Source organism: Rhinolophus ferrumequinum, chromosome 23 (genome assembly GCF_004115265.2).
Source record: "Rhinolophus ferrumequinum isolate MPI-CBG mRhiFer1 chromosome 23, mRhiFer1_v1.p, whole genome shotgun sequence".
Classification (NCBI taxonomy): domain Eukaryota; kingdom Metazoa; phylum Chordata; class Mammalia; order Chiroptera; family Rhinolophidae; genus Rhinolophus; species Rhinolophus ferrumequinum.
In genome coordinates, this window is record NC_046306.1 from 27,859,545 (window position 1) to 27,874,110 (window position 14,566).

Genomic DNA, 14,566 nt, shown 5'->3' on the forward strand with positions numbered 1-14,566 from the left:
GGAGGCAGGGTTACAAAACACATTCCAGCTGGCTGGACTTCTGATATTAGTATCTCAAAGAGATTCCACGGGCTTTAGTTAGATTTCGTGGTCAAGATTCCAGTAGACTTCCCTTTCTCTTTTCTTTTTAATTTGCAGCCAATTTCAGAAGAACCACATTACAATACAACTCAATCATATATATATATATATACACACACACACACACACACAATGCCACAGGTCACATCATGAAGTAGAAATCTTTGATGTTAATCCTGTAACCAGATTTGCTTATAAAGTGATTCCCATATAGATAGTTGCTTTTTGCCCCTAGTAGGAGAGGAATGAATGGGGATGTTAGAGGGACAGACATGAAAAATGCATTTAATCATATACCAACAGAAAGAGGTATTAGCTCCATTTTACAGAAATAAAAAAAAATCAAAGGAACAGAGTGGTTAAATATCTTGTACAAGGTTCACATAGTCCTTTGAAATTGACGTCAGAATCTTGGGTTTATCGAGTTCCAAAGCCTGAATTTCTTCTTCTCTCCTCTCCCACCTAAAATCCACACAACTCTGACACAAATCTTTCAATATAGAGTTAGACATAACCTAAGAGGTCAACTTGGGTCTTATCAAGTACAGAATTCCCTCTACGAGATCCACAACAGCTCATCGAACTTCTGGTGACCTCAATAATGATTACCTCATTCCTTCACAGGGCAGCTGATGGCCATTTTGGATAGCTTTTCCTCTTATTTAGACAAAATCACTTCCTTGACATTTCTACCCAGTGGTGTACTGGAGCGGGTCCTTACCTACTCGCACCAACTTCAGAGCCAACTGTGCGTATCTGTTCCCAACTCCGCACTTAGTGACCTCAGCTTGGCATCTTGAAATCAGCTATGGTGGGTATGTTTACACCATAGAAATTACCAAAAGCTACAAATCAGGGCTTCTTCTCCCAACCCACCCCCTTGAGAACTCATTGTTAAACATCAGCACACCACTGCTTTTATTTTTCAGGAGTGAGTCTGTCCTTTGTCCCTATATAGAAAAAGTTTAAATCTTCTTCCACACCAGCACTGCAAAGCTTTTGGACGGCTCTTTTGTTCACTCTGTCTTTCTATGATCACTTCAGAGAGACGTGAGGTTGAGTCTCACATCAGTCCCTTGATTGCTTGGAACCATGAACAAATTATTTAATCTCTCTACGCTTCAGTTTCCCTATATGCAAAACAGTGATGATAAAAACAATATCTCACCTCTGAGTGAATGTGAAGTTTAAGTTAAACAGTGCATACAAAATACACTGCCTGACCTGCAGCCAGCTCTCAATTCATTTTGTTATACTGATCATAATACCACAAACATTTACCCAGGACTTCTAGCAAATGAAATGATACCTATCAGGTTCCCAGCAAAAGCAAGTAGCTCATACGAATGATTTGACTCCAAGAGTTTAATGCCCAGGCCATGTGTTGAAGAGTAAAGATAGTTGGATAGTTAATGGGACTAATAAAGGATAGTAAAACACCCAGGAGACACCAACAAGAAGGAATTGTTACCACTCCGATTCTGAAGGCACAAGGGAAGGGAGTAAAGCCAAGAAGGGCAGCTACACAGGAGCTGTAGCATAGCTGTAGGAACATACCCACTCTCAAACAAGAGGCCCAGCAGGAAGAGAGCAGGGGAATAAATACTAACTTTTCCATCTCCCTCCTGACCCCCAACCTCCTGCCAGTATCCACCAGAAGCCATAGGACACAGGGATGAGATGATTCCATCCATAGATATCACCTTATGAGGTGAGGTACAAAGCAGCACAGAGCAAAGAGGAATGTGGATTGGGGAGCGGGGTGGGGTGGGGTGGGGCAGATGATGAAACAAACATAAAATAACCAATTAGCATTTTAATTTTCAATCTTATATTTAATCTATTGAATCCACTTCTGACCTCTTTTTCCTGCAGAAGATCTAGACTAAGAAATCGTGCAAAAGTCTAATTGTCAGGAGTGGGGGAAAGATCTCAGTGTGAGGAAATGTGGCTGGTCTTGGGTTTCATTATGCTTTAAACTTGATGTGATGCATTGCAAAAAACAAAACAAAACAAAAAAAATTCCAGACCTGGAATTGGCAGAATGTCTATTATCTTATGATTTTAAAGTTCCTCTAAATGCCCCCAGAGAGAAAGGTCCCATGTTTCTGACTGATTTATATTATCCTTTTCACTGGTCCCATCCAGTGCTTGCCTTTACTTTTGTTTCTCTTTGAAAATGTGTCTCCTGGTAGGTATCATTGCTGTTGTCTATGCATGTGTGTGTTTCATATTTTAGGGGTCTTTAAATGTTCCATTCTGATAGCACTCTCCTCCCCTTTGAACTACTTCTGTAGTCTATCTAAAAAAAAAAAAAAAAATCTGTCGGACCTAAAATGTATGAAATTCTTCAGAGGTCCCCAGTATAATGTTTCCATCGGTCTTTTAAAAAGCGACATTTTATCGCTCTGGGAGAGCCACTTAAAAAATCTCATCTACTGAGGCAGCACATGTCCCTGGGTGCTGAGAAGTCTTGATTGACAGGAACAGCTTCCCCTCTCACCTAGGTCTCTCTCAGCCTGTCACTTTCTAAGCGGTAATTGACTCTTTCCTGAACTCCCTGTTTATACAAAATTCTGTGGTCATTCACACAATTCATTAAGGATAGTATCATTTAGCCTTTAAAAGCTATTTCCAGGAACCATTTCTTACAAAAATGCAAAAGGAGGTTTGCTGGTTCAAATAAATCCTAATGATCTGAGCAGATAGACTCTTGAGCCTGGTCTTCTCCGACATTTTTGATGTCTATATCCACATGGCTCTCTACAGAATGAGGACAGAAATAATGCCACTCTTCTAAGTGATCATGTTGGGTCTACAGGTTGACCACTGTCCAATTTACTGTCATTTGCACCCTTCTATAATACATAAATCTAATTCAGGCTCTCAAACTCAAATGCTTACAGCAGCCATGCAGAAAATGCACATGAGAGAAGTAAGACAGGTGTAAGAAAACGTTCCTTGGCATGTGTAGGTGCTCTAAGTCCCTCTCTGTTTCCGACACTTGATAGGTGTTCACACAAGACATAGTTTACGTATTCTATATTAAGGAAAAAAACACATCAGTGTGAGTGCAATGATGAATGGCGACAGAAGCCAAGGAGACAACGAGACGTAGTGGGGTCTTTGGAACACTGGGGCGTACGTATCCCACCTAGAGGGACACCCCAGTGCTTTGGCCCAGCACACTGATGCACGTGGGCATGGAAGTCTCGTGTTGTCAAATCTCCTCTCTTTCAAAAAGCAGGAATTCTGTTTTTATGGGAACATTTCCAAATTTTAGATATTGGTAACAAATTTGAAAAAGTTAAAAGTGTTTCATTGGCCAAATCTAACATGTTTTACGCTAGAAATCACCAATTAGCCACCAGTTAGCAACTGCTGGACTCAATGAGTCCAGGAATGAAAAGCCACTGGGCAGAGTTTTGCATAGATTAAAGAGAAGAGGAATGAGTGATCCAATTTCCTTCCATGAGGATAAAAGTACACAAACTGTAGAATGTTCTAGAAGCCATTAAGAAGGTACTCAGCTGCTTTTTGGGGCAATCCTGGCTCCTGATCACCTTCTTCCTACTTGTCAGGATCACTTCTTTCTTATCACCCCCATACACAGACACCCCCACTCTGACATACACACACACACACACACACACACACGCACGCACTCTGCATGCTTATCTAAGAATGCCCTTCTAGTCTGTGTTTAGATGATTTAGCTCCCATTTTATGCATTTTGCTGTGAGAGTGTGTAAATACCTCCATAGCTATATTGCCATTTCACGAAACTCTAATTTATCCATGATTCAATGTCATCTAAGCACTGCCATGGAAAATCTCTGACTCATATGATCAGTGAGCATTTCCCAGGTGCTTCTTTACTAGCGGTATAAGTTGATTGCTGATTTGTAAGCACTCACCTGGACCTCACTGAGGACAGCATAATGTATGCTAAACACTAAGGAGAATGTTACCGTGTTTTCCCCAAAATAAGACCTAGCTGGACCATCAGCTCTAATGTGTCTTTTGGAGCAAAAATTAATATAAGGCCCAGTATTATTATATTATATTATATTATATTATATTATATTATATTATATTATAGACCCAGTCTTATATTAAAATAAGACTGGGTCTTATATTAATTTTTGTTCCGAAAGATGCATTAGAGCTGATGGTCCAGCTAGGTCTTATTTTCGGGGAAACACTGTAGGATTGCACAATTGGTTGAGCTGGTGAGAAAATCCATATAAATTATTGTTTACCGTTGTGTGGATAAAGGCTCCTTGAATAAAAGATGAGCATAGAGAATTGAGTATGCCATAAGACATTCTTCTGTACTTGGCATTTCAGAGCAGCTCTGTGGCTCCTGACCCTAGGACAGACACATCAAGACATTACGGTATCCGAGTGTCTTAAGGAAACGGGATAACTCTGAAGTTAGGCCAGGGTAAAGGGAAGAAGGACATCCCTTCAGAAGCAGCCCTCCTCTGAGCTTAGCACCCTCTTGGCCCAGCTCACTTATAACCCAGGAGCCAGCCCACTTATAGCCCACTAGCCTCTCTCTCTCCTCTTTCTCCCCTCTGCACTGTCTGGTTGGGGCTGTGATGGTTCTGACATTGACCGCTGGCTGGGCTCACATCCTCTGGCTTTCTCAGATGGTCTGCATCCTGTTTGCTGCATCTGCTTTCTTCAGGTTCTGCTGTCAATGTTTCCAACCCAAGGGCATTAACGTTGAACCCTTGACTCCTTTGCTGAGAGGATGCTGTCCTTGACAGCATGGGGCCAATTACCCACCCCCTCCAAGAGTATCTACCTCATGGAAGGATCCACAAGCTCCTTTCCCTAACAACAACCCTTCTTGCCAGATGCTGTGCCTTGGAAACCCTGCCTTATATAAACCTGAACATTGCCCATCATTTGCACTGAGTTACTTTGGCTGACTACTTATGGCCAAGGCATACCAGAGTCACAGCATTGGAATTATTATTTTATGTCTTTCCCTCTAGTTTAAAAAAAAAAAAAAGATTTAAAAAAATGGTTCCATAATGAACAGAAAGCATGACGTTATTGACCTGAAAATAAAAAGGCAAATGCTTATTAAGGCGTGTTGGTCACTATGTGTTAGAAGACAGGAATTCCTGGTGATGCAATCTGCCTGATCCAGAAACTGAGCACAGAAAACCTTTTCATATGTGTTAAGTCTGCAACTGCAATAAAGCCTCCGTGCAAATAATCAGCTTTAACTGCAGTTCCTGGCTTCTCTACTGGGGTTCGCATCCCGGGGCATCCACTGACATTTCCTGATGAAGCCCAGCACCCAAATTCTATATCCAGCCCCCCAGATGGATACCATGCAAGCAAATAAAAATGGTTTATGGGGAAGGATTCCTATCATGTCCTGGTGGTCCTGAGGTCAATAAAAACGTCACCTGAGGAAAAGAATTGCCCATGTTAAAGATTATCTGTTAAATCATGACAGTGAGAGGAGCTTTTTCTAATGGGTGATGAGTGTTTATGCATGAATGAGTTTGACATATTGCACAGTTAGTACGACAAAAACAGAATGTACAGTGAAGAGCCCATAGAGAGGTGAATTAGAAAGAATTTGATTGCATGTGAGTAGATAATTCATTCTCTAGAGCAAATCAGTTCTCATCTCTGCAAAATCAGCAACTAGAATTACTCCCATGTCGATTACAAACATAGCTCAGTTAGCTCAGGAGAAAATAAAAATTAGCATGTGTGTCATAATATCCTTAATATAGGTAACTGGTATAATTTGTCTACAAAATGGCAGGCCAATAAAACAACATTACTCCTGTATATTTTACATCAGAAATAATTTTTCAAAACTGCTCATGGGTATCTGTAAGGGTCCAGTCAGGAAAAGTGGAACCACACTAGGTGTTTCACACAGAAAGGATTTAATAGAGGGACTTGATGACAGAGACGAGGAGGCGGTAGTAAGCCCTACAGGGGATGATGAGGCAATCCAGAGGTTAGTAATAGCAAGAAGCTGATACCACCCCTAATGTTAGCAGAAGAAATATGGTTACCAGGACCAGAATCTGGGTGCATTTATTGAAAGCTACAACCATGGTGAGCCTTCCCAGGGGAATTGGACATCACAGAGGAGATGATATAGTCTGAAGCACAGAGAGTAGGGGAGAAATACTGGCTTCTTCCATCTCCATTCTCCAGTCTTCCATCAGGGCCTCCCTTTGGCTGAATCTACCAGGAAGCCAGGGTACAAGAGAGCCTGGGAATTAAAGCTTCCAGAGCAGAATGTGGAAAGTATTGCAAACTGGCTAATGAGTAGCATACTTGGCATGTCTGAAGACACGCATATTTGTATATTTGCATTAACTAATTGACCTGTATCTTCAGTGGACTTCGACAAGCAACTTTTAGCTCCCTTTTTCACTTATTTTCATTTAAAAAAATGAATGAAGAGAAACCACAGCCGATTAGGCAGTGAAGCATTTGCCAGTAATTTACTCTGCGAGATGTCTAGTTAGGTCTCTCTGTACACATATATCTTCATTTCTCCTTAAATGTTCTGTGTTGTCTCCCCTGCTCCTTTTTTAATTTTAGCTTTGGGATTATCCAGTAAACAGGAATGATGATTTCATTCATTTTTATAACCTAATCCCTCACAGGGTGAGGCAAGCTGCAGAGTCGGGGAGTACATGTTGGTAACTATTTTAGACTTGTAAATTTTATAAGTTCAAATATCTTACTCAAGGCTAGAACACGAGGCGGGAAATGCCTGGTTCGATGATGTAGACACAGCAAACATCAGCATAGAATGTAGGAAGGGAAATACCAGCAGAAAAGCTTTGCCCGAAGCATCCCTGCTTTTTAGAACGAGCGTTTTCTTTGGTCTAAATAGTTCAAGTTCACCAGAGCTTTAAACAACCTTTTCACTTGATCTGTTCTCTGAAATCCCAAATGCAGAATGATTTGCTTTGAACTATACTGAGTGCAATCTACTTCTAAACCTGAAAGGCACATCCAAAAGGACGTGCATGTTTTATTTAACAAATGCTTCTAACTTTGTCTAATATTTGCCAGCACTATTCTAAGCTATTAACACATTGGATCCTTTAAATAACTGTATAAGTTACAGATCAGAGGACAGGTGTTGTGCACCAGATTATTCTTTCATTCCATTTTATAAATGAAAAAACTTCAGGCACAGAGAGATTAAGTAACTGCCCTGAGGTTAAACAGCTCATAGTTGGTAAAGTCAGGATTTGAACCCCAGCACTCTGGTTCTAGAGTCTGTGTTTTTAACCAGCAAGCTCTGCCATCCTCTTCAGTGTGGCAGCCTCAAGGTAGGCAGAGTTATTGCTTGGCAATTCAGGGCAATTCTGGAGAGAAGTGAATGTTTCGGTAAACAAGGTGGAAACTACCTGGCCTTTTATGATTTGGCCTCAGAAGTCACCTAGTGTAGCTTCCTCCCTAATCTCTTCATCAAAGCAGTGACAGGCCCACTTGGATCCAGGTAGAATAGTAAGGTGTTAAAGTATTCGCAGCCATGACTTGAAGCTATCACAGTGAACAAAGTACTGACAGCACTAACCACAATATACGATACCCATAATGGTGTCTAGGTTTTTATTTGCAGGAATGACCTTATGGTTCCCTATATTTGGTTCTCATTTATCTACATCAGGAAATGGAAGGAACTAGAGTTTTTCTTTAAGGCAGTTCTCTATTCCAACTGGTATTCTTCTAATGCCTCCCTTAGCTCTGACAACTTTCTAAATGGCATCAGACAGGACTTTCACTGATTCAAGTTTCATTGATGTACTTGTACCCAAATAGAAAATGTTCTGTTGACTATATTCAAAACACATTGCTAAGCCAATTTTCTTTAAATTCTCCTGAACTTCCTCCCCTGGGAGTATTATACAACTGCCAAGTTTGAATTTTAAACTTTCAGATACTTTTAAGTAATACTCAGTGGAGAGAAACAAAAGTATTCTGGTAAGGTGATGTTGGTGTGTGTGGGTGTATGTGGCGGTGTGTATGTGTGTGTGTTGTCCTCAGAGAAAAATACAGGCTTTCTATTTTAACTTAGCTGTAAAACGTTGAACTCATTTAGCTCAAATCTTTTGAAAACAGGTTCAATTTCTGGGGCCAGTGACTATCAAAAATTTTAAGCTGAAAAATATTGGAAAAAAAAATCACTGAACTCACCAGAATTCTGTTTTTGATTAAAATCTGAGTTTGTGACCAATGTTGGTTCTTAAAAAATAGCTCTGGTGAATGCCACAATTAGAGTATTCAATGACATTGCTTTATGGTGTGTCCTAAGGGAACAATTTGATTGGTATACAGAAAATTTTTTCAAAAAAGGAACATTTCCTTCTGTGCCATCGTCTAAGACAGGAATTCCACATTCAGACAGGCAAATATTAGAGGGATCAGGCTGGTTCATCTGTCACATCTTCATGGCCAAGTTTAATTCTAATTACGTGGCTGCCTGCCAGATTTGTCCTTTCCTCTCTCACCAAGACATAAACAGAAATACGACGGCCCGCAGCAACATAACAGTTCACTGTTACATTTTCTGTGACAACCTCTAACTGTGCAGACAACAATATTAAAGAAGTGCCAATGAAACTGTTTTTATTGATTAAGGACGTGCCAACATGAAATCAAATCATCCAATCTATTCAACAGAACTAGAATAAATCCAGTCATCAAGAGTATTGTGCGTGGAGTAGCTGAATGAATGGACGGGGTTGACGGAGTTGACTTAATTAGAAAGCTGTCTCAACCTTCCAAACTTTTTTAAAGTCCACATGTGCAATATAGAGAGCTTAATGTGACTTGGATGTTAGTGTAGGCAGTATAAGGTAAAGGTTAAGACCACCACTTCTGGGTTTGGACTTCCAAGATTTGAATCCTGTTTCTACTACTTGGAGCTGGGAGGCTTTGGATAAATTCCTTTACCATCCTGTGCGTTTCATTTTTTCTCTATAAAATGGGGGTCATTACTTCATAGTTTTGTTGTGAGAAGCAAATGAGTTAATTTATACTCAGTGTTTAGAAGAGTAACTGGCACATTCAAGTGCTCAGTAAATATGGCTATCATTTAGGCTATTGTCTGCTTCTGATATTCTTACCAATTCATCAACATAATTTCTCGAGCCACCACAACTGAGCAAGTAGGATAAGTCCTACCTTCAACATAATCATCTGGTAGCTTTGGGGAAGTCATTTATTATCAGTGAAACCTGTGGGATCAAAAGGCTATTGTTGCATGGTGGCATCTGCTTTTAAACCACGCTAGCTAAACCACATCAAATAGCACCCAATAAATAAATAATTGATATGTGCAGTCCAAAGTAAAATGGCAGAGGGAAACAGTACGATAAGTTCGTTTGTTGTGCTTTTTTTTTTTTTTTTTTTTTTTGAAAGGGAAAAGAATAAGAAAAAAAGAGGGAAAGAAAGATCCCACTGGGGATCAAATAAAGGAAAGGACCCACTGCTCAAATCAACACTTTTGAAATGTGACAGAGAGAAACCAGACTCTGGCATCCCTTTTCCTCCTTCTCCCAAATGCAACCTTCACTTCTGCCTACCTCAAACAGATGGAGAAAAGATTGTGGATGGACACCTAGTATCTTCAATTTGAAGACATGTTCATTCAGAAGGTATGAAGGCAGACCAGGGAAAATAGGAAAACAACTTTTCATAAAGAAGTCCTGGGGATGTCATGATGACCACAGTTGATAGTGCTGTATTGCATATTTGAAAGTAGCTAAGAGAAAAGACTTTTAGTCCTCATCACAAGAAAAAAAAAATTTTTTTAACCTGTATGGTGACAGATGCTAACTAGACTTATTGTGGTGATCGTTTTGCAATATATACAAATATCGAGTCATTATGTAGTATACCTGAAACTAATATAATGTTATATGTCAATTATACCAAAATAAGTCTTTTAACAAAAATAAAGAACCTGACAAGTAACCCTAACAAATAGAAGAGAGAAGGAGATTAAAATATATAATGTTAAGAAGATGTTACCTGAGTGAAAATGATTTAATTGAACAAGTCAGCTGTGTTGTATGTGTTCTAAGATAAACTAATAATAACAAACACAGATACATCCTGCTAAAATATTTACTTCAAAGATCAAGAGGGCTTTTCTTCAGGAATACAGATAGAAGAGGCAAGTTGAGTATAAGGGTAAAGTCTGAGTTGGCCTCAGACTTCTCAGCATTACCTATTGTCAGAAGCAGTAAGCAGTGTCTTCAGTTACTTGGGATGGAGGTTGTATAAAGGCGAGTTGACGTAAAAATCCTAAACTAAGCCAAGAGGACAGATAATTTTTATTTTTAAATTGTGCCATTTGTGACAACACGGATGATCTTGAGATTATTATGCTAAGCAAAATAAGTCGGACAAAAAAAGTCGAGAATCGTATGACTTCACTGGTATGTGGGATATAAAACTGAAAACAACAAAGGAACGAGACAAAGAAAGAAAGAAAGAAAAACCCATAGACACAGACAATAGTTTAGTGGTTACCAAAGGGTAAGAGGGGATGGGGGGTGGGAGATGAGGGTAAGGGGGATCAAATATATGGTGATGGAAGGAGAACTGACTTTGGGTAGTAAACACACAATGTGATACATAGATGATGTAATACAGAATTGTACACCTAAAATCTATGTAACTTTACTAACAAATGTCACCCCAATAAACTTTAAAAAAAAAGGACATATAAATTTAATGCAATTGAATTACAGCAAAAATTCATGAACTATAACTTTCTATGATTAAAATACTTAATATTTGTAAAGCACTTAGAACAGTGCCTGGCATATAGAAAGCACTATGTAAATGTTAGTGAATTCAGTAAATAGAATAAAATGAATCTCATGAAACCCATAAGCTCTTCTTAATAAAACCTACCTTAGGAGAAGCCCTGATAAGACTACAGGTAGTTGCAAAGAACCCATTTACAAATAAAACTAAAAATAAATCAGTGTGGGAAGTATGATTTCAGAAAGTCCATACTCTAATTATTGAACATTTAACAAATAATAAAGCAACAGGAAATCAGGAGGTGAATGGCAGAACTGAAAAGATGTGTCACTGTATTAATTTCCCTATTTTTATGTGAAGAATTAGATTATATCTAAAGTTGGGGAATCAAGAAATAGAGCTTTCTATTATATTATTCATGTGTTCAACTAGTATTTTTCAGGAACTACTATGTGTCAGGAACTGTTCTAAGTGGTGTAGATTTAACTATAAACAAGGCATATAATATCCTTGCTCCTTCTTATTTTGTATTCTAGTAGGAGGAGACTAGCTGATGAAATTAGGTAAGACAAAAAGAAATAGAGAGGTCAATGAAAGAGTCCCAAATATAAATGGGGAATTACATTTCAACCCGGTAATAATAGGTGGATAACTCAATAAATGTGATGGGAAACTGGCAAGCCAAAATAAATTCCAGACGAGTTAAAGATTTAAAAATAAATATTGGGATCCATTAAAATATTATAAGAAAGCATTGGTGAATTTATTATCTTGGAGTATAAAAAGTACTTTTGAGGTAAGACATATGGCATGGAAGTCACAAAATTAAAGATTAATACATTTAATTACAAAAATATTAAAAATTTCTATAGAAAAATTGCATCAGAAAGTCAATACTATTTCTTTCATATGTAAAGAGGCTGTGAAAATTAATAAAAAACATAGGTATGATAATGTTGTAATGTTTGTGTTTGCTTGCTTTTTAAGTCAATAAGAAAACGGCAAGCAACCTAGAAAAATGGGCAAAGGATCTGATCAAAAACTGAAACAGAATAGCGAATAAGTATAAGGTAAGATTTTTCAACCTCATGCAGAATAAAAAAAAAAATACAAATTAAAATGAGATAGCATTTTTACCTCACCATTTTACCAGTATTGGTGACACACAAGGTTGATGAGGATCCTGTTGATGAATAAATTAGTATATACTTTTATGACAGACAGTTCAGCTATAATCTTTCAAAACAAATTTCAAATACATATATTCTGACCCAGGAAAATATATTGTTAGAAATATGCTACCTAGATATACTTGCAAACTTTTATATAAATTTATTGTTAAAATATTCTGATATGAGCAAAAAAACCCTGGAAATATCTAAACGTCCATCAGGAGAGGCAAATTAAAGAAATCACGGCAATAATACCATCCTTAAAAACAATAAGACAGATCTGTGTGGAAGATCTTCAATGTATATGTATTAAAAATCTTTTTTAAACTAGGAAGATGTGGATATCAATGTGTGTGATATCAGTTTTTTGTGCAAAATATTTGCACACAAATACACACACATGTATATGTGCATATCTTAGCATACATGTAATATTTTGATTTCCATGAGGTTACATATGCATCAGTTAACCCTCGTTACCTTTAGAAAAAGTATTTAGGATAGAAAAGAAGGAGGGAGAGCATTATTTTCATTTTATACGTTTTGGTACTGTTTAAATTTTTTAACATACATGTGGATTATTATTTTTTAAGTTAACAGAGGTTATCTGGATAACAGAATCCTGAATCATTATAATTTTCTTTCTTTTCTTTATTTAAAATGTTTTTTGAAAGAAAACTTGATGTCATCATTATTCAATTTTTAATAGTTTATGAACTTCTCTTATGTTAAAATGAAAGAGAATTCCCTGAAGTATTCAGATATTTTGTAAACCGGGAGCCATGCTTTAGGTTGACTAAGTGAGCCACAAGGTAAATAAATAGTTGATACACATTTTGATTTCACTTTTGAAATGTTACATATGATAGTTCCATTCATCAGCATATTAAAATGCTAAGCAAGGCTAGCACTTGCTGTTTGCATTCTCTGTCTCCCCTGATGGCAGCAGGCCCATATGGCAAGACAATGACCTCTTCCCCTAGTTTGCCTTCCCTAACTCCCAACTCAGAGCCTGATTTCTCCAAAGTGAGATCTTTAAATTCCGTTACAAACAGCTATCCCTGGAAGGCTTTCCTAGTAAGTGGACATGGAGGAGAGGCCACAAACTTCAAAAACGGTATGAAACACAAGAGGAAAAGCAACAATATAAAATTCTGAAAGTGTTCATTACAGTGGGATTTTGTGGAAGAAATTGTCACTCATTTTTTTTTTTTCTCCAGCTTTATCTACGTGTAATTGACAAATAAAATCATAAGATATTTAAAGTATACAACATGATGATTAGATATATGTTGTGAAAGGATTCTCCCCTGCCCCAATCAAGTTCATGAACACATCCGTCACCTCACACCTCTCTCTCTTGTTTTTTGTGTGTGGTGAAAACACATAAGTTCTAGCAGGGGAAATAGGGAGATGTTGGTAAAAGGGCACAAACTTTCAGTTATAAGATGAATAAGGTTTGAGGATTTGATGTAAAACATGGTGACTGTCGTTGACAATACTGTATTTTATAATAGTCACTCATTTTTAAGTTAGTCCACCTCACTCGAAAAGAGATAGGTAACTGGAGAAGAGCTGTTACCATGCGATGTCTTTTGTGGTTTAATCGAAGGTAGAAGCCAACAAAATGGAGGAAGTACCAATTACTTAACATTCATTTTAATTACTGATGTAAGTCATGAAACAAGAGTCAACTGATCTGAAAGGTACTTCCTATCAAAGAGTGTTTCATTTGTTTATTGCTGAAACTGAAAGAGGACATGTGAGAATACAATTCAGGCATCTCGCAGTAGTTCCATAATGAAAATCACTTAAAATTTATAAATGAGAAAGTTTAACAAATGCACATAGACTGAAAATAGCCAGACAGGTCTGATTCTGTCTGATTCTGCGTTTGGCATTTTGGGACACTTTATTAATTCTCTAGCTAAGTGAAACAAAGTTAAACTTACCCCGAATTCAAGTAACAAGAACACTCAAATAACTAGAGATCTTTACTCCAAACCAAACTTAAAATATTCAAAAATAGATTAATTATGTTCAGTGGCCTTTTCTTATAAATGTGTGTAATGTATAAATGAGTAAAATGTAAAATTTCATTCTGATTTCACTTTTGAAATGTTACATATGATAGTTCCATTCATCAGCATATTAAAATAACTGACTCCCTTCAATTCCCATCTTCTCTATGCACATAATATAATGGTTTACTTGTCTAATAAGATGCTGCAACAGTGATTTGCTGAGTCAGTTCCAAGTCAGGAAAAATTTATTGTTAGAAAAGCAGGAAGTCCACTGTTAATATTAATTTTCAAGGCATTTAGTGTAATGGCAGCTGTTTTCTTTAATGTTCTTATAACTTTTTATCCTCTGGATTTGACCAGATATTGTCCATCTGTTAGCTACTTCGTACATGCAAATTTGTCTTTTATTCATTAATTGTTAAAACACAGAACAGCGCCCTAATAGCTTCAAATGATTAGTTTTCCACTATAAGTATACTTCACTTATTCCTGCATATATGC